Genomic DNA, 8737 nt, shown 5'->3' with positions numbered 1-8737 from the left:
CTTAGTCATTTCATAATCTGATCTTCAAAGTTCCAGCAAGCTTCCTTCTGTTTTGTCTTCATGGACTCGGAGCAGAGATGAACCCCGACTTATCCAGCAACATTACTTTCTTTCTACGGGTTACAATTCACAACAAGTCCAACTGAGGAACCCACTGACAGCGTCAGAGGCTGGTGTCAGGAGCAGAACCGCCAGCCAGTCTGGTGGTGACCTTTCGACCCAAACAACAGCTGTGTCCAGATATTTGGATCTGAACCGCAGCCGGTGTAGTCTCTGACACTACCAAGAAGCAGTTCCCAGAGAGAGGCGACACCACATTCTGATTTTGGACCAAAGTAAGAAGACCTCATCGGTTTTCCTGTGGCAGTTCACTGGTGGTCAGAACTGATGGACCAAAGGCGATTCAGTTCTTTTAAAGTTACATTTAACTGCCAAAAGTATTGGGTCACATCACCAAATCAGTGAATTCTGGTGGTCCAGTCACTTCTATGGCTACTGGTGTGGGGAACCTTGACTGACCTCAACCTTTTGAACACCTTTGGGATTAATTAGAGCAGGGGCTGCAGTTCTGGTTCTGATCCAACTATGAACTATGAAATGTTTACAGAATCGTTAAAGTTGCTGTTGCAACAGTGGCTCCATCAACAAACTGGACCTTGTAGTTTAAGAATAGGATGGCATCAAATCAAAGGTTATGTAATAGAGTTTATGTCAGCTATTAGAACTCCAAATTAAACTTGAAAACATTTCAATAAATTCTAGTGAAAGACTGATAGAACCTTTGATGATGTCGGATCAGTGAACGATTCTCTGAACGTTCAGACTCAGTTCTGTTTAGTAGGGTTAAGGCCATGAACAGTTCTTTCTGGTCAGGACATTTCATGCTTCACAAGGACTCCAATGCAGACCTCCTGGGAAGTCTTCATAGGTCCCTCCTTAACAAGACCAAGGTTCTGCCCAGGTGATGTCAAAAACAAGCTGCACGGACTCCAGAACCAGTACCGGCCTTTATCTGCTTTAATCATCTTAACAGATCAAAGCAGTGTTAACTGAGTCTTTATCATTTCCCACGTAAGTGTGAACGTGAAGGTCTGCACATTCCTCCAGATGTTTTCTCTCGGCCGTTTTGACATCCCTTCCAGTTTCCTCTGTGGTCAGAGGAAGTGAGTTACTCCGAGTGTGAAGGTGGAGAGCAGCAGTGGACCGGTTCTTTTGACCTAAGTTTGGCCATGGTTGCATTACACGATTACTTCAGTGGGAAGAAATGAACAGTTCCAACGAACAGAGAAGGGCAACTGGACTGAAAGGAAAATCACAGCTTGTGAGACGCAGATCATTCAGGATGGAAGTTCAGGTCCAGAAATGAGGAGCCCTCTCTGTGACTCGGTCCAGCACCCGAGGCCAACCCCGACCAGTCCACTGCAGGGAAGTGGGAAATCTGGTTTCCCAGCTGAAGTCTCTCCAAGTGTTTGGGGAGGTGGAGGACGCCTGAGGTCTCCAATTCGGGAGCTTTAGATCTTCAGCTGTTTGTTCTTTTTCCTGTGGCGGTTCCTGTTCAGTTCCTCCAGGTCCTGGTCCCTCACAACCCACTAACAGTTCTGCTGCAGAAATGCTAACAGGTTGTTGTTCTGAGTAAAGTTCTGGTGTCCTCAGCAACGTGCCAGAGGTGGACAGAACCAGTGTTGCTCTGAGATGCTACAGGAAAGTGACAGAAGGCTGACGATGTTGGAGGAACTTCCCGTTTGTAGGGAAGTCCGTTTCTGCTCCACACAGAATTGGATAGGATCAGGAATCAGTCCAACTCAGACTTGTAATCTGGATAATCAGAACCAGAGAGATGACTGTTTGATAACACCTAGATGTGGTACCAGAACAGAACCACTCCGTAGCCTAGAACGCAAAGAAAGGTATTCCAGCAGAACCAGCTGGTCTGACACAGAACTTGAATATGGACTTGGTACTTCCAGAACTAAGGACCAGCTGTTTTGATAAAAAAATATCCTGGAGGTTCTGGTTGAACCCAGAAGTTACATGTGCCTGCAGGTCAGACTCACGTGATCAGGTTTCCTATTATTTGATGACGTGAACTCAGGTGTGTTTTTACCTGTCTACAGAACTCCTCTGTGAGGGACCTGCTGTGTGGTGAGGTTCTGACTCAATTGAGTCTTAACTTTGTTCTGATCACAATTCTCATACCGAACTTTTATTAGCATGGAGCATAGACTGGGCTGGTCGCGGTTGTGGCCCGGTTCTGCCTCAGACCTTATTTGATTCCTGCAGGGTGACCAGAATCTTCCTGAAAGTCTGTTTCCCTAACCTTATGGGCCAGTCGGTACCTGCTGAACAGTTAGGAGCAGCGTGTGCAGGTCGCCGCCCGGTCTCCGCTCAGCGGGGCGGGGTCTCAGTCAGACCTGTTGTTCGGATCTCGGAGCTCCGGGTCCCTCCTGGACTCTGCTGGATTCTCTGTGGGTCTCCGGAACTTTTCTCGCGCTTTTGGGAATCAGGAGGAATAGAACCAGACCTTTTAGTGCAGGTGGGTAAGACTCGGTTCTGCTGGATCCAAGTTGTCTTGAGCTGCATGAAGGAGCGCGCGAGCCAGGCGTGTCTGACGGGAGCGCGCCGGACTCCCTTCAGGAATCTGATAGTTTCCCATTTTTCTGTTTTTCTCTGTGAGGGTTTTTATGACTGGACCGGTTCTGAACGGACCCGGTCTGAGAGGAGGTGCTCTGTCATTTGGCTCTGAAACGTCGGTCTAGTATCATGGTTCGGTGTCGTTTCTGCTGGTTTTAGTTTGTGTGTCTGCTGAATTCATCTGAGAACAGCGAGTTTAAAAGTTGACAGTTTTTAAACAGGGTCTCGTCTTTGGGCTGAAGAACCAGCAGCTGCGGTTCGGTTTGGTTCTGAGCTCTGAATGTAAAGCTCTTTTGTCACAGCGGGGTTCTGTTGGACGATCCCGGCCTGTCCCAGCTTGGCTCGGCTCGGCTCGGCTCGGTTCAGCCTGCAGCCGCATAACTCACATTCCAGCACACGCACGGACACGCGCACACACATGCACGATCAACAGAGACACACACTTACTTAGACGGACACGCGCACAAGTGCATGGACACACTCGCTTGAACGCGTAGTCAGATGAACTGAGGGTCTGTGTGTTCTGGGTCCAGCTCAGAGTCACCTGCTGATGTTTCATAAAACAACTTTTTATCACGTGACCCTGCGACTGCTCCCACTGTAAACACACACACACACACACACACACACACACACACACACACACACACACACACACCTCTGTGGCCCTTTGCATCAGTGTGCTTTATTGTCTGTGGTCCCTAGGGCCCCTTACTGACCACAGACAAAGACATTCAGGCTCTGGTTCTGTTCTGGTTCTGCAGGTTAAATTGTAGCATTGTTATAATTGTTCTTTTAGTGAAGCGACTGAGTTTTGACAGAAACCAAAGAAGTGATGCTCCTGCAGCCCCTGTGGTTCTGACCCACACTGCTGCTGAGGTGTTTGGAGCTGGACTTCCTGTCTTTAGCTGCAGTTCATTGCTTCAGAACTTTTAAAACTGATTTCAGTTCAGTTTATTTACCAGAACCAAAACAGAACAGAGCTCTCACCTAAAAGCACATCTAATTCAGTTTGCCCCAAATTAAGTTCTGATAAATCCAATTACACAGCCACATTAGCTCCTGTCCGTTTCTGATACCAGCTGGTAGAAAGTTCTGTCTGACGAAGCGATCAGCCCAGCTGACGTCCTGTTTGTTTGTTACCTGCTAAGTGGCTCTGACAGCTCCAGGTCCTTCACCAGGTCCGATCCTCCATTCCAAACCTACACATTACCATCTCACCCTTCCATTTTGGAGTCGTGGACCAGAACCTTTTTGTACTACTTGGTTTTCCTCTGTAGTTCAGTGTTTTTATGAATTATGGGAATAAACACTTGTTGAAATGCTCAAATCTAACCATCACTCAGTAAGTTAAAGATTAACTTTGTAACCAATTAACAAAACAACTAACTGAGTAACTAACTAATGTTTACTGATTTAGTTATTAATTAATTGAGCAACTAAATTATTCATTCATTTAATGTCTGACTAGCTTTCTGGATGACATGGTAAGCAGCCAACATTAGAACTAAGTTACTAAACACTTAACTAAGCATTTAATTAGTGACATAATAATAAAAACTACACAACTTGGTAAATATTAACTTGCTAACATAGCAACGTTTAGCATAACTTAGTAACCAACTAACTTGGTAACCAAAGGATCTTATTTAGAGACTTTAAAACTAATTAATTACCTTGATAACTAAGTTACTGAATAATCTAATAATTAATAAACAAATGAACTGACCATCAAAATCACAAAGAGAACATAAACTAAACAAGCCAATGTAATGATACAAATAATTAAAAATATCTCAAGGAAAAAACATTTGAGTAAAAATGTCTCCAGCTTCTTTTTATTTATTTAAAACATTTATTATTATTTTTTTTACTGAGTTCTGTTCGGCAGAGCTGACCTGCTGTCTGAGTGCTAAGAAGAAGCACAACAGATTTACTTTCACAAGAGGAGCATTACGGCTCCAGACTACAAAATAAGATCCAAGGAACCTCGTTTCCAACACCATCAAAGTCCAACAGAACGATCCAGTTTCATACCGGTCCTTGGGACTAGGAGTGGGTTCCAGTTGGAGTCTGTGGCGCTACCTATTCAGTATTACAGGAAGGAACTGGATAGTCCAGGACCATGCTGGATAATCCAGGACCATGCTGGATAAAACAGGACCATGCTGGATAATCCAGGACCATGCAGGACCACGCTGGACCATGTAGAACGATGCTGGATAATCCAGGACCATGCTGGATAAAACAGGACCATGCAGGATAATCCAGGACCATGTTGGATAATCCAGGACCATGTAGGACCATGCTGGATAATCCAGGACCATGTAGGACCATGCTGGATAATCCAGGACCATGTAGGACCATGCTGGATAAAACAGGACCATGCAGGACCACGCCGGACCATGCAGGACCACGCTGGACCATGTAGAACGATGCTGGATAATCCAGGACCATGCTGGATAAAACAGGACCATGTAGGACCATGCTGGACCATGTAGGACCATGCTGGACCATGTAGGACCATGCTGGACCATATAGGACCATGCTGGACCATGCAGGACCACGCTGGACCATGTAGGACCATGCTGGACCATGCAGGACCACGCTGGACCATGCAGGACCATGCTGGACCATGTAGGACCATGCTGGACCATGTAGGACCATGCTGGACCATATAGGACCATGCTGGACCATGCAGGACCACGCTGGACCATGTAGGACCATGCTGGATAAAACAAGACCATCCAGGACCATGCTGGATAAAACAGGACCATGCAGGACCATGCTGGACCATGTAGGACCATGCTGGACCATGTAGGATCATGCTGGACCATGTAGGACCATGCTGGACCATGCAGGACCACGCTGGACCATGCTGGACCATGTAGGACCATGCTGGAAAAAAACAAGACCATCCAGGACCATGCTGGATAAAACAGGACCATGCAGGACCACGCTGGACCATGTAGGACCATGCTGGATAAAACAGGACCATGTAGGACCATGCTGGACCCTGAACGTTGAAGTCAGGATTTTAAAATGACCAGCAGGCCTGCACCATGTTATTTGCAACATATTTTGCTGCCCTGATGAACAGGTAAGCAAACATTATAATTGGAGTGATGGGAGCTCTTCTTTTGGTTCCTGTTTAGAGGCTTGTTGCAGAGTTCTGGACCAGCTGAAGGAGATCATGGGCTTTGTTTGTTGGTACATGTAAATAATGTGCTGCAGTAGTGCAGACAAGTGGGTTGACTTAGTCACTAACCAGCTGGCTGAGCAGATTACTCCTCTAATGTTCCTCCAGCTGTGTGTTTCTAACCGTCCTCTTCAGAAACACCTCAACAGAACTGACACACTATCAGAGTGTCAACATGTTTACATCATGGATGTTTACTCAGAGCCACGCCCACTCTAGCAAAGCACACAACTGATTGGCTGCTTCTGTGGAGTTAAAAGAAACTCGGGTGAAGATCTGTGACCTGCAGCCTGAACGACAACGCGAAGGGTACAACAAAGACGAACTGTTCAGCCGAGAACGGAGTTAACAGGTCACATGACCTGAGGCTGTGACATCATCATTAACATCATCATCAGAGAGATGAAGATTAAACTAAATCTAATCTGTTGGATTTAGTCTAGGTCCAGATTCAGATTCAGATTACTGTTTGTGCCTAATCACCTTTAATCCACACACACACACACACACTGTTAATGTGCTCTAATCTGTTGCCTCAACCATACTGGACTTAAACCAGCAACACCAGTGTTCTAGTTTCCTTTGGCCAAAATGACCCTGGTTCTGCTGGTTATTGAAGATACAGGTCAGAATCCTCAGAAAGGAGTCATGGTTCCACGGATCAGGGAGGAAGAACCTGAAGTTTACAGGTTCTGAAGGTTGGAACTGAACAGTTGTTTGAGTCCAGAGTGACTCCTAAAGCTTCGTGATGAAGGATCCATGTCTTTATGATCCATCGCAGTTCGATCCTGACCCTGTGGTTCCGATTTGTGGATCTGTTGGAGGTTGCTGGAACTGACCATATTTTGTTCTTTACCAGCAAAGAGAGAGGTCTCCCAGGATCTTTTCCTGGTCCTCAGTGTTTGTGAATTCTGTTGTTGGATTAATGGTTAGGTTTTAGTCTGAGGTGTGAATTGAGCTTGGGTTAGGTCGGTACTGGTAGTGGTTAAGATCAGGCTAAAGAAATGAAAGAAAAATGAATGGAGGTCAATGCAGAGTCCTCATAAGGACATTATAACAGGAATGTGTGTTTGTTTCATCTCTTCCTGCAGATGAAAGAGTTGCTGGTTTGATTCCTCAGGTACTGTTAGCCTGAAGCTGCCAAACTGAGCTGCAGGCTCACAGAGGACCACAAACCAGCTCTAAGGTGTGTGTGTGTGTTTATGTGTGTGCTGGGCGGCGCTCGAACAGATGTGTGTTCTTGTTGCTGCTGTTCTTCAGACAAATGTATCTTTGTCTAAAATTTTAAAATCTGTGAGGGTCATGTTGGAGAAGATCATCGGGAGGAACCTGAGCTCCATGTTCTTCTGAAGTCAGTTTTATGACGCACCTTCAGTGCAACTGGGGTTGGGGGGGGGGGAGCCACAGACCCGATTTGGAAAGTAGGTGTGAAGCGGGAGGTGGAGTGCAAAAAGAGCTCCAGCAAAACCAACAGAGCTGTGGTCACTGGATGGTTCTGGGATGTTGGCCTCATTCATGCAAGCAGACATGGTCACAAGACCAGGTTCATACATTCCAGTTAATCCTAACCATTGAACAGTTCAGTCAGATTCAGTTATTTATTCAAATTGGATAAAAAGTTTTTCTATCTAAGGAAACCCAGCAGATTGCATCCAGTCAGTGACTTGCAGCATTCACTCCTCCTGGATGAGCATGTAGAGACAGTGGACAGTCACTGGTGTTGACTTTGCAGCAATCCCTCATACTGAGCATGCATGTAGCGACAGTGGAGAGGAAAAACTCCCTTTTAACAGGAAGAAACCTTCAGCAGAACTTCGGTGTTTGTTTCATGTCTAGAGCTGTCAGAACCTCAAGAACCAAGACGAAACCCCTGCAGAGAAACAAGACCAACTATATGAACAGCACCTCAGCAAAACTTTAAAGGAACACACCTGGAACAAACATTCACTGAGTTCTTGTGGTGAACACACAAGCCAGTTTTCAGAGTGTTCTGGAACCAGAACTTGTGTGTGCTGAAGACTGTAGGTGGTTCTATTGAGGTCCAGAAATCCACAATAATCCAGATGAATCCTCTCAGTGTTTGGTGTTTAAGACATATCTGAAGCCAGAGTAACAAGCTGTTGGTGTGAACCTACTGACGTCAGAGCGTTTGCATCGGACCTTCCTGATGATCGCCACATTTTAACAGAATGTTTAATTTACATCCTGATAACACCCCATTAGTCCCACAGGATCAGGCACCTCTCATCCTGGTGGTCCAGACATATCTTCAAGACATGCCTGTAGTCTATCTAACTGGTTGGGCTCATCAGGATTTATAGATAAATGAAGCTGAGTATCATCAGTAAAACAGAGGAAATTGATCCCATACTGCCTGATAATTTTATCTATTGGAAGCATATATATATGTCTGGGGGCTCAGGTGGTTGGAGTTTGTCCTTTTACCGGTGGGTTGCCGGTTCTGGTTGAAATCTCCACTTCATCCATCTGTTGTATCCTTAGGGCAAGACAGCTCACCCACCTTGTCTAATGATGGTGGTCAGAGAGCCCGGTGGCACAGATTGTTGCTTCTGTCAATGTGCCCCAGGGCAGCTGTGGTTACAATGTAGCTTACCACTGTCGGTGTGTGATTGTGTAGATGACTGATTGTGGTGTCAATCGCTTTGGAGTCCTTGGGCCTCATAAAGTGCTACAGAAGTGCAGGACATTTACCACAAAGAGATTTGGCCCAAGCACTGAACCGTGTGGTACTCCACAAATAACCCTTGAATTTAAACTTGCATTTGATCTAGACGACTGTATGAAATGCAGCACTGAGATCTAACAGAACCAGAACAGACACAAGTCCATTATCTGAGGCCATAAGAATATCATTAGTGACTTTCAGCAGAGCTGTTTCAGTGCTAT

At 45.7% G+C, this 8737-nt stretch overlaps 1 protein-coding gene across 1 annotated transcript in view; it reads left to right on the top strand.

The window, feature by feature from the left end:
- The first annotated feature begins 2045 nt into the window (after positions 1-2045).
- plxnb3 (plexin B3) overlaps positions 2046-8737 on the top strand; it is a 99011-nt gene continuing 92319 nt past the window's right edge. The window contains exon 1 of the mRNA XM_047373956.1: positions 2046-2533. The gene's annotated coding sequence lies outside the window, so the exon portion shown is untranslated. The remainder of the gene's footprint in view (positions 2534-8737) is intronic.

This window comes from Girardinichthys multiradiatus, chromosome 1 (genome assembly GCF_021462225.1).
Source record: "Girardinichthys multiradiatus isolate DD_20200921_A chromosome 1, DD_fGirMul_XY1, whole genome shotgun sequence".
In the NCBI taxonomy this organism is placed as follows: Eukaryota; Metazoa; Chordata; class Actinopteri; order Cyprinodontiformes; family Goodeidae; genus Girardinichthys; species Girardinichthys multiradiatus.
Note: the sequence above shows the minus strand (reverse complement) of the source record. Positions and strands in the feature narration are given on the sequence as shown.